This window comes from Nomascus leucogenys, chromosome 4 (genome assembly GCF_006542625.1).
Source record: "Nomascus leucogenys isolate Asia chromosome 4, Asia_NLE_v1, whole genome shotgun sequence".
In the NCBI taxonomy this organism is placed as follows: Eukaryota; Metazoa; Chordata; class Mammalia; order Primates; family Hylobatidae; genus Nomascus; species Nomascus leucogenys.
This window is the reverse complement of record NC_044384.1, coordinates 73,639,185-73,661,960: the sequence shown is the minus strand read 5'-3', so window position 1 is coordinate 73,661,960 and position 22,776 is coordinate 73,639,185. Positions and strand designations below refer to the sequence as shown.

The 22,776-nt window shown below is 36.9% G+C and overlaps 1 long non-coding RNA gene across 1 annotated transcript; it reads right to left on the bottom strand.

The window, feature by feature from the left end:
* Nucleotides 1-3,946: 3,946 nt before the first annotated feature.
* Nucleotides 3,947-17,128, bottom strand: LOC115834695. The gene is made up of 3 exons (XR_004029582.1): nucleotides 17,040-17,128; nucleotides 11,636-11,680; nucleotides 3,947-4,409 (listed from the first exon to the last, which is right to left on the bottom strand). It is a non-coding gene; the product is annotated as an uncharacterized LOC115834695 (long non-coding RNA).
* Nucleotides 17,129-22,776: the final 5,648 nt, after the last annotated feature.

The following is a 22,776-nucleotide window of genomic DNA, read 5'->3' as shown; positions in this document are numbered from 1 at the left end:
CCACGCCCAACTCATTTTTGTATTTAGTTGAGACGAGGTTTTGCCATGTTGGCCAGGCTGGTCTTGAACTGCTGACCTCAGGTGATCCACCTGTGCCTCCCAAAGTGCTGAGATTACAGGCATGAGCCGCTGAGCCCAGATGTGAATATCTTTTTTAAATCAGTAACTTTATTTCTTAGAGCAGTTTTAGGTTCACAGCAAAATTGAGAGGAAGGTACAGAGATTTCTCGTATATTCCATGCCTCCAACACATGCATAGCCTCCCCCATTATTAGTATTTTCCACCAGAGTGGTACATTTGTTACGACTGATGAACTTACATTGACACATTATAATCACTCAAAGTTCATAGTTTACATCAGGCGTCACTCTTGATGCTGTACATTCTGTGAATTTGGACAAATGTATAATGGCATGACATGTATCTATTACTATAATATTATCGACAGAACAGTTTCACTGCCCTAAAAATTCTCTATGCTCTGCCTGTTCCTCTCTCCCTTTCTCCCTAGCAACTTGTGGCAACCATTGATCTTACTCTGTCTTCATAGTTTTACTTTTTTCAGTAGAGTCATATAGTTGGAATAATACAGTGGATATCTTTTTGAATAGTTAAAAAATTAAAGCTTCATGGCATTCAGATGTAGTTATTTAAGATGTTCTTTGTCCTTTTGTTTTTCTTTTGCTTCTTTTTCATTGCAAAGAATGATATATGCTGATGAGCTATGCTTTGCACACTTAAAAAACATGATTTGTGTAGATATGTGGCACATAATAGAAAGGGTTGAGGAAAAGAACACCATGCCGTACCACACAGCACAAACGGGAGCATCTTGCTCTATGAGGTGGGTCCAGATAGACTCTCTAGCAATGGACGGGGACAGGTGCAAGGGGTTGTACTTTATAAAACTGGAATCACAAAGTCTTTCATACTTAACTTCAGCTGGAAATAAGACCAGGCAGTGAATGCTATAGGTAAATACATATGTTCCTCACTGATCCTCTTCCTTTGAGGGATGAGATTTAACAACAGCCTCTATTATGATGACATGAATCACCTACAACTAGATTCTGTCATGAGGGATGGCAAGGGAGTTTTGCTTTATGTGAGGTGAAAAAGAATTTTTTTCTCCTACTAGGGAGAAGGGCAAGCATTGGAACATTCTGGTAGTAAAAGGGCGTTGATAGTTTTCTTTCTATATATTTTTCACATCAGATAATACTGCCCAGAAGGCTGTCACACCTCCCCAGTGTTTCTTCAGCTTCTCTCTGAATGTGGATAAGCTCTTAAAGGCGTGATCTTTCCAGTGGTTCCTTCTGTGGGAGGTAAAATGGCAGGTGAATTTGGACCTTGTTCTACGTAGGGCAGAGCAAGTAGCTACAACTAAGGAAACCACCCAGCACCTTCCCCAGAAGAGTATTAGCCAGAGTAACACAGTGATCTCTCTTGAGCTCTTCTTCACTGGCAGCTGGAAAGTTTTTGCAGGGATTCCTGTTTCTGGTCTGATTCCTGTGTTTCGCTGGCTTCTGGTGATAGGGTGTTTGATGCTAAACTGAACAGTTTGAACTGAAGAGCTAGAGAGGCTGTGTTGTGTTATAACAAAATAAGTGCAGTAGTTCACCCTTAACTGTGGGAGATACATTCCAAGACCCCCAGTGGATAGAAGAAACCACGAATAGTGCTGAATCACAAGTGTTTGTTCCTATACGTACATATCTATGATAAAGTTTAATTTATAAATTAAACTAAATCTGATGTTATCTGCAGATAGGGTGTGAGAATTGAATTGTGCCATCAGCAGGAATGATTGCTTGCTTGTTGGTGGGGAAAAACTCTCCACACATTTGGTCACAGAAGCCTTCTTTGTTGGTGATTGTTGCTGTGGCGTGACAGCAGAGAAAACATGTCAAGTATGTCTTTCTGCACATATAGTGGATAAGGGGTGCTACTGTATACTCTGTTTTAACTTCTCCTCCTATTTTGGTCCAGAAATCATGCTCTTCGACACTGTTGACTCATCACACCTGTTCTGCTAACAATACCATTTTTACTCCATCTCATAGGGTTTGGCTAGGATGAATTCTATACTGCAGTTCATTTGTAGATACCAAGTTTTAATAAATTTATTCTTCTTTGCATCTAATAAATACAAAGGGAAGAGTTCTTAATTGCATTAATTACCTACCAATAGGTATAATTAATGTTAATTCTAATATGGTCCCAGGCATGCTCCCAAAGGAATGCTTCGTAACAAAGCATCAGTCTTATGCTTTAAAAAACCAAACCAAAACCAAACCAACAACAACAACAACAACAAGAAAAAAGAGGATCTAAAGAATACACAAAAGTGTGCACAATTTTTTTTATGAAGGTAGGGTCTTACTATGTTTCCCAAGCTGGTCTCAAACTTCTGGGTTCCTCAAGTGATATTCTTTCCTCATCCTCCCAAGCAGTTTGGATTACAGGCATGCATCACTGTGCATTCTTATATTTTTAATAATCTGTACATTTATTATCTATTTAAAATGCATTTTATCTTTTTCTTTCATAGATGTTGGAAGTTCTGATGAATCTGCAGTCAGGTAGGATTTTATAGGTTTAAAAAATTATGTTAACTAGGGAAATACAGATGGAAGAAACTACTATCTGTCCAGTGTTGTATTCTGGGCTAGACATCCTAATATGTTCTATGCATGTATCATCTCATAAAGCCATCACAACATCTGTGTTCCTATAACCTACTGTTTATTTAATAAACAACTATGGATTAGAGCAGTTGATTAATTGCCTCATGATCCCATAGTTAACAAAGTAGCTGGCCCACAGTTTGACCGTCGGCCTGCCTGCCTTCCAAATCCCTTCTCTTGCTCCTCAGCATAGATTGATAGACATCTGCGCAGCACTTGGATCAAGGTATAGGTCTGAATCAGATTAATCAGATTCATTAATTTGATTAATGTCTAAATTAATGAGAGTTTAAATACCTTAAACTCTCATTTAAGGTTATTGTTAGAATGTGGTTAGTCCAAGAGTTTGTCCTAATAAATTTGACAATTTCAGTGGTAACCAGTATCTTATTTTTACCGTCAAAGGCTTTAGGGCAAATCTTGCTTAGCTTTGGCCATAGGACTGTAAGTTTTACAAAAGCAAATTTAGTCAAGTCTTAGAGAGAAATTATTTGACTACGCGTTTGGTTTTCCATTTAGGCAGGTATTTCTGCTTACTTCCGTGATACTTTTTTTAGTCTTGTTTCTTTTTCCATGACTTTTCTATCGTCTTGTCTTCATTTTTTAGAACTTTCTTCTCTGCTTTTCTTGCTGTTTCTTTTGTTCTATTATTTTTTCAAATTCTGCTGGCTATGTATTCCCAGTTTTCCTGTAGACAGAATCAAGAGGACATAGAATTACAGAATTTTAAGGAATCTTAGAATGAATTAAAATACCTTCTAGTATTTTTACCTGTATTGAATATTCCAGTCAAGTGATTCTCTAGATAGAGAATGTGAGGCTCAAAGTGATTAGGATGCTTTTTTTTTAGACATAGGAATTGGCAGAAATGGATTTGAACTCATTTTAAAGCCCAGTACTCTTCCTTCTTTTTATATCCTATTTTCATGTGTTATAATAATAGAAATGGGAGTGAGTCCGGTGCGCCCAGGGGATAGTATGAGAATGGAATTAGCTGGTGAACCCAGTGGAAGTAGATAAGAATGGAACAAGCAGGGGAAGGCCAATTTTGAAGAGAAACAACACTGGATTGGATAGGAGTATGGACTCTTCAATAAGAGATCAAAATATTGGGGTTTATGACAAGTATGATAAAGATACATTATAAAGATGAAGGACACAAGATGTTGGGGATTATCTACGAAGGCACATTAAAATAGAAGGTTTGAGGGAGCTCTAAAAAGTTTGCTGCTTTTTTTTTTTTTTAATCAAGGACTGACAAACTTGAAGATTTTTACTGAAAGATGCTAAAACATTTTGAGACACTGGGAAGGGTGTCTACAGCAGATAGAAATGTGGTATCATCTACTTCCATCCTGACTTACAGAGGGGTGGCTTAGAGCCCCTGGAGTACTAAGGGGCTGGAGATTGCTGAACTACATAGATGTGTGGCACAGGGCAGGTGTCTCCTCACCTCTGCCTCTGTTCCCGATTCACTGATGTCCTTCCCATGTCCATGTAGGCTGGGTCAGGGGCGTGATTGGCTGGCAAATCAGTCATGGAGTTCAGTTGGGTAGTTGGTAGTGTGTCTATGCTGGGGGAAGGCGATGGAGACTCCAGTTAGCTTGTTTTTAGGAGCAGGGATATAGAGAGCTCCTACTCCTGGTCATTTGAGGCCATCCTTTCAGGAATCTGTGCTTTCATAGACTGAAGATTGGAAGATTGGAGACTTCTGTGGAGCCCTGCAGAAGTGGAATCTGGAAGTGGGAGCCCATAGGAAGACAGATATTTAGATAGTACTTAGGGAAACAGAGGTACAACTGCCAGGACTCTGTTTTTCCAGCAGTCTCTCTCCTTGGGTGTCTGATTGCCTATGAAAATTTTTAAGGGCTTGCTAGTTTATGTGGACCCAAATAAGGTAGGACCTATAGGGTGAAAATAATGGGATTTTATATTTGTTAATGTTTTAATCTTTCTGGGAAGAGTATTCTCAATAAGAACATACACGTTTTGTTATTTGACTCTTGTACATTTAGCTTTCATACATTTCAAATATTGCAGGGGATTCCCTGCACTGATTTAGGGCAAAGGAAAGCAATAGGACCTTCCTAAGTGGGTTCCATGCTGAGGAATCAAGAGCGTCATTTTGAAGTGATGCAGATTAGTCTTTTAACCAGAGACAGATCATGGAAAAGAGACAGTGGATCTTTCTACCTTGTTTTAGGTCATCAGGTTTCTTCCAGTTTAGGTAACAAAGTTTATGTCATCCATTAATTGAATTTTAAGTTCAGCTTCAAGACAGATCACTTGTGAGGGTAAATTATTGTCAGGCTCTGCCAACATATTGACTGTCACTATTTGTTGTAAAGCTCAAGGTCAGTTTTCATTGAATATTTTATAGATTTAGACAGGTGGAGGCAGAAATAGGTAACTAAAATCTATTTTTAGAATGGAGGACATATTTTAATTATATCAAGAATCATAATTTAATATATAGATTACTGACCTTTCCCCAGATTATGTCTTCCTTTTTTGAGGGGAAACTGGATATAAACTGGCAGTTAAAAAAATTGTAAAGAAATCAACTTGCTCATTTTCTTTGTGTATTTTTGCTCTCAAGCATTTTCCATGAACTGTGTGTGGATTCATTGCCTGCATCGGATGATGAAGACTTGAGTGTTGCTACTAAGGTTAAGTGGTCTCTTGTAAAATTAATTTTCTCACTCTGAATCTAGTTTTGCATAGTGTTTACTTTTCAAATTTAGCAGTGGCTTACCTATCATTGTTTTATGGTGGTCATGGAAAGTTGGTCAGAGAAAAACATACATATGGCTAGTTGATTCAAAAAAATTGTTTAACTCTGGTAACTTACAAGATTGATAAATACTGTGACAGGGTGGGAGCTGAAAAAAAAATGAACTGGAAAATAAGCAGTGGCAGGAAAATCACATTAGGAAATGCTTTCTCCAATAGAGGAAATATGAAATTTGGTCAAGGTTTATTTGGATAAATACTATTACTTTGACTTTTAAATCATATGAGTGTGGCTTTCATGATATTTATGCCTGTATAAATCTTAAGTGGATCAAATTATTTGCAGTAATCATACAATCTCTCTGGTACCTTTTAGTTGTGAAAGTGTTCAGCACACAGCATATAGCTTTTTTTCTCGGAAACTTATTATTTTGGTGTCATTTAGCTTTTAGGAGAGATTGTTTCTCTACTTATATTATTGGTTCTGTAGTGAGACTAAAATAATATTTAAAATTGTAGAAAAATAGCTGAGTGTGGTGGTGTACACCTGTAGTCCCTGCTACTTGGGAGTTTGAGGCAGGAAGATTGCTTGAGCCCAGGAGTTTGAAAATAGCCTGGGCAACATAACAAGACTCTATCTGATTTAAAAATATAAATTGTGGAAATGTAGAAATTTAAATTTATGTTCTCAAAATTTGTATTGCAAAGGGATTTTTGTGTGTTTTATGAGTTGTCCATGAAGAGTTTATATAAAACACTTCATCTAATTGAATAACATGTATTTTGCTGCAAATAACCAGTTCTAGAAGCAGAGACTCTTAATACCAATATGGTAAGACTTTAACATCATAATTTTGTCATTGTACTTTATTTAAAATATTCACTTGGCTGGGCGTGGTGGCTCACACCTGTAATCCCAGCACTTTTGGAGGCTGAGGTGGGTGGATCAGCTGAAGGTCAGGAGTTCGAGACCAGCCTGACCAGCATGGTGAAACCCCATCTCTAAAAAGATCCCACAAAAATTAGCCAGACATGATGGCGCAAGCCTGCATTCTCAGCTACTCAGGAGGCTGAGGAGGGAGAATCTCTTGACCCTGGGAGGCAGAGGTTGCAGTGAGCCAAGATCACACGGCTGCACTCCAGCCTGGGTGACAGAGTAAGACTCCATCTCAAAAAATAAAGTGAAATAAAATAAAATATCCACTCAAAGTCCTTATATCACATTCTGAAATTTCGAATTTCAGAAGTTTTTATATTTAGTAGTTTAAATAATCATTGGAAGATCCTGCATCCCATGAGCTACTAGAGGTCAGTAAACATATTTGCATGTATCCTGGAGTACCTAGAATATAGTCTTCCATGTAAGAAGCATTTTCATTGTTGCCTTTTTGAGATGGGGTTTCACTCTGTCACCCAGGCTGGAGTGCAGTGGGGGGATCTTGTCTCACTCCAATCTCCATTCCCTGGAGTCAAGTGATCCTCACACCTCAGCCATCCAAGTAGTTGGGACTATAGACCTGTGTCACCATGCTTGGCTGATTTTTGTAGTTTTTATAGAGACAGGGTTTTGCCTCGTTGCCCAGGCTGCTCTTTAACTGTAGGGCTCAAGTGTTCTGCCTGCCTCAGCCTCTCAAAGTGCCGGGGTTGCAGGCATGAGACATTCAGCCTTAATAGTTGTTTAATAGGAATGCATAGACAAATGAATTTTTATATAATGGAATGTTATAAGTAATATAATATACCTAATGTATCTAACGATTAAATATTGTATTTAAAATATTGCTTACATTTGTATTATTTTTTAATATTTAAGGATGTATAAGTTTTGATGTGTTACGTTGAGAAATTATGCCATAAATAAAAAGGAAATAAATTAGAAATAGGTCATCAGTAGCAAAGAGGGTTACAATATATTTTCTAGTATCATTCAACTGGAATCTTAACATTGTGATTTTAGGTTAACATTTCTTAAACTTTTTATTAGCCCCAACTCATGTTCTGTGAAATACACCTTTTCAAGCCATACATTAGTCTTCAGAATCCTGGTGACCAATTCTTTCTCTAGGTGGAAAGTTGATGGAAAGTTCCAGTTTTCTCTCTCTGTTACAATAATGTTCTTTCAGGTAGTGGTAGGTGATCACGTTTAGCTAATTGAATGTCTTATGGTAATAAACTGCATCACGGAAGTACTTATAAAAAACTAATTGTAGCATAAATATTAATTAGTATTATTAGGGAGATGAAAGACCAAAAGGCTCTGTGATACATCTATTTCTCCATGTACTTTATTGTACTTCATGTTGTCTCTTTCTTTCGTGGCTTAAGCTCATATTTCATTGACCAATTAGGCTTGTGTTTTGTTTGTATCTCTCTTCGTCCTCACATTTTAAAAATGATTTATTCCCACCTTTTTTTTTCTCACAAATCTCATTGCTTTAGTTACTGGTCTTTCAGTCCATCTCTGTCTTCATCATCAGCATATTTGCTTACAGCTTTCTCTTTAGTTAGATATGTATGGCTTTCCCTCAACAATTATTGCCCCACAAGGTTTATTCTTGTTTTTTTTCCTCTTCCTCGGAAGGAGCTGTATTTATACATTTATCTTTAGCTTTTTGACAAACAGAATAGAAGCAATTAATGCTATTTGCGATGCCAACCCACTAAAATAAGGTACTACTATAAACTAAACTCTCAAGTTTCCCCCACAAGAAGTGATTTATGCAAATGATTATCTCCCGCATTTGCCCATAATGAATTATTTTCTTATGTTTTTTAGCCAATAATTAATACAGTAATAATGTGCCAAGTAAATTACTGCTGCATAGTATAATTCTGGTAATTTGCATGATTCATTTAGGAAGCAAGTGTAGTACAGTGCATGGAAAATAAAGCTTAGAAATTGCAAAACATCAGTTTGTGTTCTGAAAGTAAGTTTATCTAAAAACTAAAGAATTATTTCAGGTTAAGCTGTGACCAAATGTATCATTCTGCGGTATATCTGGATGTGCAAATGTCCTAAGGAGGTTAGAGAGAAACAGTATGAATTGTAGGTTTTTATTTTGCATTTGGAACTTGAAAAGATAATACTGGGACTTTAATATATTTATGTATTTTGATTGTCCAATACAGATATACAATGAACATTTTAGGATAAGAAAAAACATGGGGAGTAGTAACTATGTGGGACTGTAATAACAATTTGGTTTAGTGTTGTAATAAGTGGAAGTCATTTTCACAAATAGAACACACTAGGTACTTTTGTGGCAGCCATACTCGTAGCAGCAGAAGTATAAAAAAATGATGATGTATTCTAATGTGATTAACTCTGGAGAGAAATGGGAGGGACCTGACTTTTCTCTAGAAGCAGCTGCTGCATAGTAATACCAGCACCAAGTAGAAGTCAAAAGACATGTTAGTGTCCCGATTCTGCCACTTACTAGCTATGGGACCTTGGGAAAACCTCTTTAACCTATTTGAATGTCAGTGATCTCATTCATAAAAATGGTGCTGATGGTACCTCTCAGGTATGTGTAATGAGTAAAAGTAGCGGGAAATGTGAAAACATTTGTAAACTGGAAAATGTGTATACAAATGTGAGACAGAAAGATCACAGCAGTATTCAGTATTCGGTGGCTTGATAAATCTTGAGGAAACTTTTTGTAAACTGAAGGACAATAGAATGGCAGTAGCATCAAGAAAAGAATGGGAAAGTAGGAACTGGCATGTGGATTTTAAGTTTGGGGTAGGAGTGTGTTCACTTCCAGCAGGCTACTACAACTGGAGATGTCCTCTAGGAACACAGCACTTTGGCACATGAGACCTCCTAATGAAATTTTAAGTGTTTTGAGATAGAATTTATTTTGGTTATAACTCCAAACTGTGCTAGTCAGTGAGACACAGAAAATACAAGATAAGGGCTTATGCAATATTAGTAGGAACAGAAAAACAAGTAAAGAGCAAATACTCCTAACTCACTCTCAGTGCTTTCTCTAAAGAAAACAGAAGATGTTGGAAGATACCAAGGAAGTTTGTAGTTAGGATGGGGATGGGAGTGGGAATGGAATTCTGTGGTCAGAGAAGACTTCTCTAAGTATGATATTTAAGCTGCCAACTAAAGGATGAGAAGGAGCCAGCCATGTAAAAGTCTAGGAAAAGGAAATTCTGAATGGAGAGAAAAATGGATCACATCTTTTATCATTTTGCTCTTAACACCCTGGAATGACCAGGAAGTTATCATCATAATCAATTTTTATAATTAAAGTGTGTAGAAGAAATGTGCAAATAAGATCCTGGCACATTTTAGATGGTTCCCAAATAGATGTTCCTATATTTTTCCTTTTAAACAAAGCTTGCTACACTTTTTTAGTTACTTCTTTTTCTGAGAGAGTTTCTCACTTTGCTGCCTGTGCTGAAGTGCAGTAATGCAATTTCAGCTCACCGCAGCCTTGACCTTCCAGGCTAAGGTGATTCTGTCACCTCAGTCTTCTGAGTAGCTGGGATTACGGGCATGCACCACCATGCCTGTCTAATTTTTGTATCTCTTGTAGAGGTGGGGTTTCATTATTTTGCCCAGGCTTGTTTCAAACTCCTGGGCTCAAGCAATCCACCCACCTTGGCCTCCCAAAGTCCTAGGATTACAAGGGTGAGCCACTGCCCTTGGCCTCAAGTTATTTCTTATTTGGAAAATAGTTGTGGCTGGGCACGGCATCTCATGCCTGTAATCCCAGCACTTTGGGAGGCCGTGGCGGGTGGACCACCTGAGGTCAGGAGTTTGAGACCAGCCTGACCAACATGGTGAAACCCTGTCTCCATTGAAAACACAAAAATTAGCCAGGTGTGATGGCACATACCTGTAATCCCAGCTACTCGGGAGGCTGAAGCAAGAGAATTGCTTGAACCTGGGAGGTGGAGGTTGCAGAGTTGAGATAGCACATTTGCACTCCAGTCTGGGTGAAAGAGTGAGACTGTCTCAAAAAAAAAAATTGCAGTTTATCACATATTTTGCTTGCTTTTATTTAAATATAACATAAAACTTTATTACCACATTATCGTTCTATTCAACCATGTTTTCCATCAGTAAAAATATTATTAAAAAGTAGGTTTTTCCAAGCCCTTGTTTACCTAAATAAAGCAGCTTCTGCAGTGTTCTATTGATATTCAACATGACGCATTTTTCAGTTTTCTATCATGAGTATCTTATTTTAACACTGAAATATTTATATGAGAAATATTTTAAAATTTTAATATTGTAGGTATTATAGCAAGTATATGAATATATTTTTAAATGCTTTCTCATTTTTGGTGGAGACTTCAAAGTAGTGTTAGGTACTTTGCAGCTAGTCCCTGGTTGAAATATGCACATATTGTGTCTGTGAATATGTTTCCTTTGGGCTGCCCTGCTTGGATAATAGAATCAACGGTCACATGAAGATAACAGATGAGCCTGATCTGGAAAGTGTAGATGAGGTTCTCTACTGAAATGCTTTGGTTTTTAATACATGCTTCTCTTATTTTAAAGTCAAATTAGTTCTAAAATAGTAAATTGAAATTTTGGGGGAGACGGGGTCTTGCTCTTTTGCCCAGGCTGGAGTGTAGTGGCATGATCTTGGCTCACTACAGTCTCTATCTCTCAGGCTCAAGTGAGCCTCCAGAGCAGCTGGGACTACAGGCACACACCATCATGCCTAACTCCTTTTTGTATTTTTGTGTAGAGATGTGTTCTCCTTATGTTTCCGAGGCTGGTCTCAAACTCCTGAACTCAAGCAATCCACCCACTTTGGCCTTGCAAAGGGCTGAGATTACAGGTGTGAGCCACTATGCTTGGACAAAATTGAGGTTTATTGAAATAAATTGATTAGGGCTGCATGTGTGGTGGTGCACACTGGTTATGTCAACACTTTGGGAGGCAGAAGTGGAAGGTTTACGTGAGCCTAGGAGTTTGAGACCAGCCTGGGCAGTACGATGAGGCCTTGTCTCTACAAAAATAACAATAAATACATTAGCCTGGCATGATGGTAGTTCCAGCTATTCAGGAAGTTGAGGTGGGAAGATTGCTTGAGGTCAGGAGGTTGAGACCACAGTGAGCCATAATCATGCCTCTGCATTCTAGCCCTGGGTTGACAGAGTGAGACCAGTTTCATAAAAAGAGATTGATAAGAAACTCTTGATGCAACTCATTATAATTTTTAAAATGCAAACTCAATCTTGCTATTACCTTAGCAGGGTGTCCCTGAGAAAGTGTCAGAGCCTTTACCTGGACCTTCCCATGAAAAAGGGAACAGAATAGTCAATGGAAAAGGAGAAGGTGAGAACTGTATTTTATTTAAAAAGTCATTTGATTTTTTTAAAAATAATATGAGCACCAATATAGTCTAATAGCTAAAGAAAATGTCCTGTTAACTGTATAATAAGTAAATTGGAAGTAAAATGCTGGTAAGTTGTGTCTCTAACCAAGGGCCAGCTGTTGATTCTATTGAGAGTACCACTAAAGGAGCTGAGTTATGACTTCCATTTTAAGATACTCTAAGACCTGAGGCAAGTCAGGAAAGAGGAAAGAGGAAATGAATGAAAGAGAAAGAAAGAATGAGGAGGGCAGAATGTACATGGAATAAATAGAAAAAATGCGGGTGCATGTAATGCAGGGTAGTAAAGTGAAATTGATCTGTAGAAGAAGGAAGAACAGGGTGTCAGAAATAGGAAAGGAGATAAAATGAAATTCCAGCACCAATATGTGTGAGAGAATTAGAGTAACATTTTCCTACTCTTGTGTCATCCTCACTACTGGGGAGGCATTAAGGATTGAGGTACTTTACCACACAGACCTGTGTTTTATCTACCATAGATGAACATCACCATAAATGGTCAGCCATGTATGGCTATAATTTAGTTTTATAGAAAATGGTGTAACCTCATAGGATAGTATCATACAGGCCAAATTAACATAATTGAAAAGAATAGTGTTGGGTGATTTATAGAGAAGAAATTAATTAGAGAAGGTATTGCTTAATTAAAAGTTCATTAGAAACATTATAGCTCATAATGTAGTATTAAATTCAGGGACATAACAGGGAAGAAATTGAGGCCAGGCCAAAAAGGGCAATTAGGGTAAACCAACATGGAAGCACATCAGTGTAGAACAGGGCATTCAAATTGTCATGAATTAGTTGAGGAGCTTCTGGAAAGTGCACATTCTGATTCAGCAGGTATGGCAGTCTGCATTTCTCATGAGTACTCAGGTGATGTTGGTGCTGGTCCTTGGACACAGCTCTGAATAGCAAGGGAATAGCCTTCCTTTAGAGAAATCTGGAAAAAGGACCATTGGACAGCAATTTAAAAAAATAGCAGAATCCAGGGAAAGCATTAATTTCCTTTCATTTCTGAGCACACTTCTAGCCACAGGGGAAGGAGAATGAGATGAAAAAAGAGAGACTACAGGTGTATATTACTGCTGAATACAGATGAAAAAAGTGGTCACAGTTATCCATAAAAAGCAGTTAGGAAGGGAAACATCAGGACGACAGATCTACAGATTACTTTTTCAAAGGAAGAGGGATTGTGAAAGGACAAGGAGGGAGGAAAGGAAGCAGTTGGCTGGGGGACTTGGGAGTTAAAGCCAAGTAACTTGAGACAACTCACTTGCAGTTGCTTCAGCATATGCCCAGTCTCACAAAAGAGGTTATTGCTGTGGAGTGTACTGGAGGCAGGAGGGAGTGCTAGAATTGGGGTAAACCACAGCAGCTCATTTCACTTCATAATTGTCAGGCCTCAGAGAGAGAAGTTTCATTGACATGAGTGAATAAGATGTGATTAAGTGGTATATAGATGTTTTGGCTGATTTTTTTTGAGACAGCCAGTTCTTTGATACGATAGCTGTTTTATAAAAGTCCTTTATAATGTAAGATGATATACCAAACTTAGCTAATTTTAGAAGCAATCATATTATAAAATTCATTCTGTAAATACCAAAATTGTCATTTTCAATAAATACTGCACTGATTTTGAAATACAAAAGTGTATTCGTAACCAGCAAGTCTGTGGTGATTCAGTGTTTTCTTTTTTGATAAATATTTTGATATTGGAAGCTTATTTGACAGGGTTTATTTGATGTGTTTTATGGACTACCTTGCATGAGTAGATCAAGGAGCTCTAATTCAAGGCCAAACAAGGGGATAGGAGAAATGTAGATGTTGCGGCAGCCCATGTAGCCATGGGAAAAATGAGTATTTTGATTAGCTGTCATTTCATAAGTGTGCATCCTAGTTGATCAATGTAGAACACTTTCTTTAATGAGAGGTGAATCACACATGCACCTGAACTGTCATCCCAACTGTGTATTTCCTCAGCGACAGGACAAGGGGAATTTATCTGTGGTGTGCTGGCAGCAATGCCTCTGATGTGTTGAGTTAAAATACTCTGTACATTCACCATCAGCTATGACGTTGATTCCCTCAGGTTTCATTTGCTCCTCTGTTTAATGGTCCCTTTTCTCATCAGTCCACGTGTTCACGGTGATATCCATGCTTTTCTATTTTAGGTGTAGACATTTGAGACATAATCTCACTATTGAAATGTAAACTGTGTGTTTTAGGAATCCTGTGTTCCTATTTTCCTCATTATATTTCTGTCATGTTGCTGTCCTAGGCAATGAAAGGAAGAAGTCAAGAAGAACCCTCAAAACCTTAAGTAATTATTTTCATAGCCAGGCATGAGAACTCAGCTCGATAGTAACACTGCATGAATGTTTGGTTGGCCCTGTCATACTTACATGTAATTGATGACATATCCCCTTTGTTTTGTAGGGCCTTCTGCAAGACATCCTTCCTTGAAGGTAATTAATTACGTATATTTTTTGAATCACTAACTCCATATTGTATAAAATATATATGATTTATGAATCATTTTCTTTTAAAACCCATTCAGCCTAGCACTGAAATGGAAGATCCTGCTGTGAAAGGAGTAGTACGAAGAAAGAATGTACAGACATTGAGAGCAGGTATGTTTTCAATACAAATGGAATGCTGGAAATAAGTACATTTGATGATTGGAAGTACTCACATTATTCCTACCCCTAATTCTATTTGTTCAAAATTGAATGGAAGGCATTGACATGAATGTTAATTTTGGTACCCATATTTGAATAAAAATAAATTGAGAAGCATAAAAAAGATTTTTACAATGTAAGCTTTAACTGAGATGTTTCTCTTTTAATGTTTTGAATAGCATAAAGTTTTCAATATAAAATTTTTATATTTGTCAGGGATTCAAAGCAGTGAATTTTGAGACTCTAAGACATTTCCAGTGAGTTACGTGCTTCTTGGAGTTCTGATCTTTACCTAGAGGAAAGCTTTACCTATTAACGTGTCAGTTTCTGTTTTAACTTCAGAGACTTGCTGCTAGTGTTATTACACTGATGATCTGAAGCCAATCAGATGTTCTAATGAGCAAGACTGTGTGTGTACGTGTATATATAGGTGTGTGTATGTGGCATCTTTGATTATTAAAAATGAGGAAAGTAATTATTCATTTATAACTGGTAGACAATATTTTAAAATGGCGATTTTGAGACTTTTTGGTGTTAAGGTTTTTAAAACATGATTGCATAGAGGCTACCGACATCATAACTTGGTTGTTTTTCATTTCAATGCCCTTTTGAAATCTTTGACTATACTGTGATGCTCAGAAATAAAATGCAGAATTTTTTATTTGTGTCCTAAAATGGTATGTGAGTGGTTATACACTTTACATACCTTTCTGCCACTTTCTTTGGTGTATTTTGTATTATATTTTCCAGATGCATCCACATTGATATGATTATCTCTGGTTTAATTCATTTTACACTTTTCATTGTATTTCCTTAGACCACTTTACCACATTTAGTTAGACTCTCCTGTTCCTGATAAATGAAGAAAGAAAGAAAAATAAAAATAATGTCAGATTAAAAGGGCTTTTGTTTAATCAGTTTGTATCTATTAATATTTACTATATGAGAGTTTAAAGCTGAAAACTTCAGAATGCAAGCATGCACCACCATATTTTATAAATGCCCTTAGAACTATGACTCATGAGCCTTCAGCCTATGAAGTTAGGACAATTCATTTCTCTGAAGAAGAATGCTGTGCTGTTCTCAGCAAAGAAAACTGAAAATAGCAAGTGATATTGTCTTATTTGACCTCTTGGACATCCTTGAATGAAACTGAAACTCCAGGGATACTCGGATCAAAATTCAGAGGAATGTTTTGAACAATATAGTTCGTGAATGTCCAGTGATCATGAGCCCTTGATGGTGAAATGAGCTTTCAAGTTTCACTTTTGCATTTTTTGCTCTTTTTCTTGACTTGTCTTAGAAGCTTAAAATCAACAATTTTATTTATACAGAAACCAATAACATAACTTTTTAAATATATTTCTGTCCTATCTCATGGCGTTGTGTACTTTTCAGATCTCATGTGAACATAGACTTATTTTTATATGGGAACAGTTAGGTTTTTTGTTTGTGTTTTTGAGACAGAGTCTTGCTCTATCACCCAGGCTTGAGTGCAGTGGCTCAGTCCTGGCTCTTTACAACCTCTGCCTCTCAGGTTCAAGCAATTCTCCTGCCTCAGCCCCTCAAGTAGCTGACAGTACATGCATATGCTAGCACACCCTGCTAATTTTTCTATTTTTAGTAGAGATGGGGTTTCACCATGTTGGCCAGGCTGCTCTCGAACTCCTGACCTCAGGTGATCTAACCACCTCAGCTTTCCAATGTGCTGGGGTTACAGGCAGGAGCCACTGTGCTGGCTACAAATAAGATTTTTAAAGCTATTATATTTTATACAAATCTTTGGTCTATATTTAAGGCTTCACATGTGAATTCTGAAGGTATTCATGCATTGAGGGAAGATCATGTCGGTTTAATGAAGGCACTTTTTAATTTAATGTATATCCATTAATTTTTTTTTGAAGTTTTTGTCTCTAGTACACAGAAACACACAATAATATCATGGGTATTAGACCTTAATGTGTTTATGCACAAACTTAGTTATTCAAATATTTTCTTATCCCTGAAGAATCTTAATTATTAATAAACAAATTTCTGATGGAAAACAACATATGCAATAGAGATGGTTGAGTGATTGAAAGTAAATTGTAGTAAATAACAGAAGCTTAGAACAAGTTAAGTAAACTTGTCTGAGTTAATAGCAATTACAGGACTTTTAAAATACATTAGGCCATGAGGGAGTAGTGTGTTTGTGGGGTAGAGGACAACATGGTACTGCTTCAGTGAAGAAAGAATTTTTACACCTTATTAAAATTTGTATTACTTGCATTGTAATAAATAAAACTTTATTTTCAGATATTTTAGATTATGTTTCTACTAGTTGAACCATCAATAGCAAGACTTATCAAAGATTTGGGAAGTTGTGAGTTGATGATAAATATCTGTGTCACCATCAGTGATCAAAAATCAGACAGCAGTTACAGACTTTGGACACACGAACTTCATAGTTAAAGAATGGATTAATCTTGGAACTGTGTTTCTATCAGGGAATTGCACTCTACCTGTGTGAATCACAGCTATTGGAGTAGAAAGAGAGCAAAGAAGGGAAAGAAGCATAGAAAATTTTATTCTAGATTACCTCGGTTGGCTTCCTGCTATCATAGTTCTGACTTTTAAAAAGTCATTTTGTGGTCAAAAGTACTGTGTGTTTACTCCCCTTATGAAGCCTACAACCAAAGAGAATGCTTCTTAGCAAGGCATTTGTATTCTTCCTTTAAGGAAAGCAACATATAAATAACAGAATGAGGAGAAAGAGTAATTTCATTGAGGTTAGTATTTAACATAAATTTAAGTGTAGGCACCATGATTATATTTAGAATTTGGGGGCTGGATGGGAAAACCAGGTAGACGTCTAAAGATTTCCTACTTAAACACAATGTGGCTTTGATTAATTTTTACATCTCTAATTTTGCAATTATTAGGTACAACTGTATGAAGTGTCACTAAAAAATACCTTCAAAAACCAAATATTAAATAATGCCTATGGCTTTCTGTATTATAGTGTTGATTTTCCCAATATTAATGGGAACCATTGAGCATTTGCCTTGTGGTGTCTCCTCAGCTGTATTCACACATTCCATCACCTTGTCTTAATGGATAATCATGGACTACGAGTACGTGTTTTCAGAAGAGCTGTATCATTTAAAGATAACACAGGAGCATCAAATTTAATTCTGCTAGAACATCTTGGGTGTTAACTAACTGCAGCTAATATGGGGTCTACTTTACATACAAGTTAAATCAGTGCCCTTAATCAGTCATAGGATCAGGTCAACAGTAATAAATTATGGAATATTTTTTAACCCCTATAGTTTTCTTTTTCCCCTTGTGTCTAGAATTAACATTTTGTTTTACAAAACATGATGATAATCTACTAGAATAGTAATGAAAAGCTATAAATCCAAAGTTTCTTACCTATGCAAATGACTTGTTTGCTTCTATTTTCTCATGAGCTTGGTAGATCCAGGAAGCAGAATTATTAAAACAAAATCCCCAAATGTGGCTGGGCACGGTGGCTTGTGCCTGTAATCCCAGCACTTTGGGAGGCTGAGGCGGGTAGATAACCTGAGGTTGGCAGTTTGAGACCAGCCTGACCAACATGGAGAAACCCATCTCTACTAAAAACACAAAATTAGCTGGGCATCGTGGCACATGCCTGTAATTCCAGCTACTCGGGAGGCTGAGGCAGGAGAATCGCTTGAACCCGGGAGGCAGAGGTTGCGGTGAGCTGAGATCGCACCACTGCACTTCAGCCTAGGCAGCAAGAGCGAAACTCCATCTCAAAAAACAACAACCACAACCACAACCACCACCACAACAACAACAAACCCAAATGCATTTCTGCGGCACAGTAAAACTGAAACAGAAAAAGTGTAAAGTAAATTCAAGTAACTGAAACTGTTTATGTCTATTATTTTCCTTCTCATTTGATAAATTTTGTAAAGTAATGAGCAGAGTGTATTTCTCCAGGGACCCGGATGTACACATTTATTCATTCAATAAAAATCTTGTTCATATATTCTTCTTAACTGATGCTCTTAATTCTATAGACTAGAACCCCAAATCGGGTTTCTGTGTCAAGAACATTATCATGTAAAATTTGTAATAGTTATTACTAGATTTACATCCACCAGTAGTTGCAGCAGGTCACAGCTTCATCCCCACTGAATTGCCTATTTTCCTGCATTTTTATCAGGATTAGCTGTTTTGCAATCTTTAAAATTTTTTGCCACACTAATAAGGTAAGATAGTATCTTATCTCAAGTATTCTTACCTTCTCTTTCAGAGGTAAACTATGTGATGTAATGGATATGTTAATTACCTTGATTGTGGTACTCATTTTAGAATGTATAAGTTTATCAGAACATCATGTTTTGTACACTGTAAATATATACAATTTTTATTTTTCAATCATACCTCAATAAAGCTGAAAAAAAGTCATTCAGAATGCAAACAAACTAGATACTAGCATTAAAAATATGTTATAAATTTTCAAGCATAGAATCATAACATAAGATTAGGCACAAGAATATGTGTGTATAGATTTCAACATTTACATCTGTGAATATTAATCGATATATACAAATCTTGAAGGCAAGTTACAATCTTGAAGAAAACGAAAATCATGTTGTGTACCTTTAATATGAAAATAAAAAATCACACAAAGGCTTATACCTTCACTCAAGGATGCATACTCGAGTATACATATTATTTATAATAACCTCAATTTGTAAACAGCCCAAATGTACATTAACTTGTGAGTGAATAAACCAACAGTGATACCTTGAAAGAATGGAATACTATTCAGCAATAAAAGGGAACTAACTACTGACTCGGCAGCATTGGTGAATCTCAAAAATATTATGCTAAGTGAAAGAGAGATGACATACTATGTGATTTCTTTTAAAATTTCTAGAGAAGACAAAATTCAGGACAGAAAGCAGATCAGTGGATGCCAGGAGTAGGAGTTAAGGGAGGAAATTTATTGCAAAGGAACAGTAGGGGACTGATTGTGGTAATGTTTGAAATGTTCTATGTCATGATCGTGGTTGTGGTTACGTGACTATTCTGAAAGTTCATTAAGTTGTACACTTCAAATTGCTGATGCTCATTATATGTTAATTATACCTTAAAGCTAATTGAAATAATTCATATTTAATAAGTGATATAAAAGAAAAAAGTATTAATGTCTTAAACATTGATTTTCCAAATGAGATCACTAATTAAAATTCTCAAATAAATATTGAGAACAAAGATAGTATCTCATTGTCATTTTTATTCTTCTTAAGGTTAATGAGGTTTGAAAATAGTTCATATGTTTCTTGGCCATTTGGATGTTTTCTTTTGCAAGTGTCCCTTGAGTTCCTTAACTATTCTTCTGTTATGTTGCTTCCAGTTCCTTATGAATTTGTGGAACTTTTTGTATATTAAGAGCAGTAGTCCTACATTTTTAGTCTGTAAATATTTCTCCAGTCACCTGTTTCTTTTGACTATAGTATGTTTTTTAAAAAAGAAATATTTGAAATGTACAAAGAATGTGACAGTTCCCCATACTCCTATTAATATTTTGATATATTGCTCACGTTTTAAGAAGTGTATATATGCGTCCATGAAAAGAGTCAAACTATAAAATATTTTAAGAGATTTATTCTGAACCAAATTCGAGTGACCATGGCCCATAACACAGCCCTCAGGAGGTCCTGAGAACATGTGCCCAAAGTGGTTGGGGTGCAGCTTGGTTTTATATATTGTAGGAAGGCATGAAACATCAATCAACAAATACATTTAAGAAATACATTGATTTAGTTTAGAAAGGCGGGACAACTCAAAGTGGGGGCTTCCAGGCTATAGGTAGATTTTAACATTTTCGGGTTGACAGTTGGTTGAGTTTATGTGAAGACTTGGGATTAATGGAAAGGAATGTCCAGGTTAAGATAAAGGATTGTGGAGACCAAATTTTATTTTGCAGAGGAATCTTTCAGCAGACTTAAGAGAGAGAGAGCAGGTTGTAAAATGTTTCTTATTAGACCTAAAAGGGTGCCTGGTTCTTAGTTAATTATCTCCTGGATCTGGAAAGGAAGGAAGGCAGGAAAACAAAGGGAAAAAGGATTCTCTATAGAATGTGGATTTTTCCCACAAGTGACTTTGCATGGCAATTTCAAGATATGGCAAGGAAATATATTTTGGGGCTAAATATTTTTTCCTTGTCTCATAATGTTATGCCAGAGTCAGACTGAAAAGTAAGTCACGATATATAGGGTCAAATAAAACCGATCTGATGAGAATTTATGGTTTGTAGGGCATGACTCCCTAGACCCCTTAGGTAGGAATTTGGGCAAGTTAAAAAATCACAGCTTAGTCCTCATATGGCTTTTAAAAGTTGGGAACAAGTAATACTTACATAAATTCTCACTTAATTACAAATCCCACTAATTTCTTTTTCTTCTTTCCCAGGGACAGCCACTGCAAAGGGTTAAATGTGTATTCCTCCAGTCTATCTATTATATTTTTATGAGGATGGGGAAACAGACAGATAGGTATATAGTCCAGTGTTTCTCAAAGTGTGGTCTTCAGACCAGCAGCATCAGCATCACCTGGAAACTTGGGAGAAATGCAAATTCTTAGGTCCCTATTCTAGTCCTGCTGCATCAGAAGCCCTGGGGGTGGCGCACAGCTGTTTTTAGTAAGTCCTTCAAGTGATTGTGATGCACATTGAGGTTTGAGAACTATTGTTCATCTAGGTCGTTTTCTTTAACTGCTATATGGTGTTCCCCAAATTGAACATACTATTTTTATTTTTATTTATTTATTTTATTTTATTTTTATTATTATACTTGAAGTTCTATGGTACATGTGCACAACGTGCAGGTTTGTTACATATACATACATGTGTCATGTTGGTGTGCTGCACCTGTTAACTCGTCATTTACATTAGGTATATCTCCTAATGCTATCCCTCCCCACTCCCCCAACCCCACGACAGGCCCCAGTGTGTGATGTTCCCCACTCTATGTCCAAGTGTTCTCATTGTTCAATTCCCACCTATGAGTGAGAACATGTGGTGTTTGGTTTTCTGTCCTTGCGATAGTTTGCTCAGAATGATGGTTTCCAGCTTCATCCATGTCCCTACAAAGGACATGGACTCATCCTTTTTTATGGCTGCATAGTATTCCATGGGGTATATGTGCCACATTTTCTTTATCCAGTCTATCATTGATGGACATTTGGGGTGGTTCCAAGTCTTTGCTATTGTGAATAGTGCCACAATAAACATGCATGTGCATGTGTCTTTATAGCAGCATGATTTATAGTCTTTTGGGTATATGCCCAGTAATGGGATGGCTGGGTCAAATGATATTTCTAGTTCTAGGTCCTTAAGGAATCGCCACACTGTCTTCCACAATGGTTGAACTAGTTTACAGTCCCACCAACAGTGTAAAAGCATTCCAATTTCTCCACATCCTCTTCAGCACCTATTGTTTCCTGACTTTAATGACCACCATTCTAACTGGTGTGAGATGGTATCTCACTGTGGTGTTGACTTGCATTTTCTCTGATGGCCAGTGATGATGAGCATTTTTTCATGTGTCTGTTGACTGCATAAATGTCTTCTTTTGAGATGTGTCTGTTCATATCCTTTGCCCACTTTTTGATGGGTTTGTTTGATTTTTTCTTGTAAATTTGTTTAAGTTCTTGTAGATTCTGGATAGAATTCTACTATCTAATGCCCTTTATCAGATGGATAGATTGTAAAAATTTTCTCCCATTCTGTAGGTTGCCTGTTCACTCTGATGGTAGTTTCTTTCACTGTGCAGAAGCTCTTTAGTTTAATTGGATCCCATTTCTCAATTTTGGCTTTTGTTGCCATTGCTTTTGGTGTTTTAGTCATGAAGTCCTCGCCCATGCCTATGTCCTGAATGGTATTGCCTAGGTTTTCTTCTAGGGTTTTTATGGTTTTAGGTCTAACATTTAAGTCTTTAATCCATCTGGAATTAATTTTTGTATGAAGTGTAAGGAAGGGATCCAATTTCAGCTTTCTACATATGGCTAGCCAGTTTTCCCAGCACTATTTATTAAATAGGGAATCCTTTCTGCATTTCATGTTTTTGTCAGGTTTGTCAAAGATCAGATGGTTGTAGATGTGTGGTATTATTTCTGAGGGCTCTGTTCTGTTCCCTTGGTCTGTATCTCTGTTTTGGTACCAGTACCATGCTGTTTTGGTTACTGTAGCCTTGTAGTATAGTTTGAAGTCAGGTAGCATGATGCCTCCAGCTTTGTTCTTTTGGCTTAGGATTGACTTGGCAATTTGGGCTCCT